Here is a 2,349-nt window from a genome sequence, read left to right on the forward strand (position 1 = left end):
TTAATATAAAAAATACAGAGCCAGACCTGTACACCTGTCATCCCAGTACTTTGGAGAATGAGGCTGTACAGGATTGCAAGCTCATGTGAGCTACATAGCAATCCACAAAGGAAAAAAAAAAAAGTTTCTTCTTCAATCAGTATATGAAACTATATCTCATTAGCCCATATTTTGTGTGTGTGTGTGCACGCGCATTTTTAAATTGCTGAATGGAGCTGAGCTAGTGTGTGTGTACATTTTTAAATTGCTGAATGAATCTGAGGAGCTACCTAAAGGCAAAGTATACAAACTGTTCTTCTTGGATTTATTCTTTTAGACTGAATCAAATATATTAATCATGGAAACTATTTTTAGTGTTTGGTACCTTTTGAGAAACTAGCACATCACAACTATAATGAACCATTGGAAAATATTCACATTTTAAGTCTTATACTTTAAGTCATCCTCTTATTTAAAAAAAAAGCCAGAAGATATTTAAGATACTTAGAAAGGTATTAAGAATAACATAATGAGGGTCTGGAGAGATGGCTCAGTGGTTAAGAGCACTGGTTACTCTTTCAGAGGACCTGGGTTCAGTTTCCAGTACCCACATGCCACATGGCACCTAAGGACTGTAACTCCAGTTCCAAGGTATCAGACGCCCTCTTCTGACTTCTGTGGGCATTGCACAAAACAGGTACACCTACCTACATGCAGCATTATACTTATACACACAATAAAAATAATAAAATATTTTTAAAAATAGAATAGGGGCTGGAGAGATGGCACAGCAGTTAAGAGCATTGACTGCTCTTGCAGAGGACCCAGGTTTGCTTCCCAGCACCTACATGGTGGCTAGCAACTGTCAGTAACTCCAGTTCCAAGGGAATCCATTGCCTTCTTCTGACCTCTGCAGGCACTGCATAGCACAGGTGCACTTACACACATTCCAGCAATACACTCATACACATAAAATAAACATAATAAGTAACTTAAAAAAAAAAAAAAGAACTAGATCCATCCCCCAACCTACCACCCTGCTTTCTTTATCATTGCTTTATAGCCCAAGCTGGAATTGACCCTGTGACCTTCCTGTGTCTATCTCCCATGTGCCATAATTGCAGATGTGCACCACCAGGCCTGGCTAGGAACTAGATATTTTGCCAGGTATGGTGGTGTAGGCCTTTAATCCCAACACTGGGAGGCAGAGGCAGACAGGCAGGCAGATCTCTGAGTTCAAGGCCAACCTGGTCTACATAGTGAGTTCCATGCCAACTGGAGCTACAAGGAGACCCTGTCTCAAAAAGACAGAAAAAAGAAAAAAAACCTAGATGTTTTGATGTCATGTTGCAGGGTATATGAATGGGAATGTTTAAAGGAGGAATAAAACTTAAGAGCTAGTTAAACATCTAAAACAAAATCTTTTTAAAGCCAGGAGTGACAGAACATACCTATAATCCCAGCACTGGAGAGAATGGAGCAGAAGGATCACAAGTTTGAGGCTAGCTTGGCCTTCATATATATAGCATAGCCCCAGCTATGTAGACCAGGCTGGACTTTGAGCTCACAGAGATCTGCCTGCTTCTGCCTCCCAGGTGCTGGGACCAACTACGTGCACCACCATGCCCGGTTTTGCTGATTGTTATTATTATGAAAATAAATATACACAGGGAACAGTGGTAGCTTGGGTAACTTTTGATGTTGAATTGAGGATTTAATCTTTGAATTAAACACTATATATTTTTGTTTGTTTGTTTTATATGTATGAGTGTTTTGTATGTATGTATGCACACCATGTAACTCAGAGACTAGAAGAGGGCATCAGATCCCCTGGAACTGGAATAACAGACCCTTGTGAGCCACCATGTGGGTGCTGAGAACTAAACCTGAGTCCTCTGTAAGAGCAGCAAGAGCTCTTAAGTACTGAGCCATACCTCCAGATCCTCAAATGCTATTAAGGAGCGGGAAAAAGTCTTCAGTAACGTTGGAGAGCATGGTCCATTGCCTGGGCATTTTGCCTATGTCAGAAATAACTCTGGTCTGTAGTAAGCTGCTCGTATACTAGTACAGTCTAGTTGGGTTCCTGATAAAAGGTAGTGGTTTTTCCTCAGACACAGAGGAAATTTTCAGCATATGCAGTTTTAGAATTTGAGTCTGTCAGGCATCTTTCATCTGTAAAAAATTAGATTTTTGACTGGCTATTCTGTTAAGAAAGACAGTTCCAGCCGAATGTGATGGCACAACGCCTTTGGTCCCAGTACTTGGGAGGCAGAGGCAGGCGGATCTTTCTGAGTTGCCTGGTCTCCATAGCGAGTTCCAGGCCAGCTGGGGCTACAGGGAAACCCTGTTTCAAGAAGACCAAAAATAAAA

The 2,349-nt window shown here is 41.2% G+C and overlaps 1 protein-coding gene across 3 annotated transcripts in view; it reads left to right on the forward strand.

Moving 5' to 3' along the window:
* Positions 1 to 2,349, forward strand: part of Gosr1 (golgi SNAP receptor complex member 1) — a 45,332-nt gene that overhangs the window by 3,120 nt on the left and 39,863 nt on the right. The gene's annotated exons all lie outside the window — the stretch shown is intronic.

This window comes from Nannospalax galili, unplaced genomic scaffold, assembly GCF_000622305.1.
Source record: "Nannospalax galili isolate Female #2095 unplaced genomic scaffold, S.galili_v1.0 scaffold212, whole genome shotgun sequence".
NCBI classification, from domain to species: Eukaryota; Metazoa; Chordata; class Mammalia; order Rodentia; family Spalacidae; genus Nannospalax; species Nannospalax galili.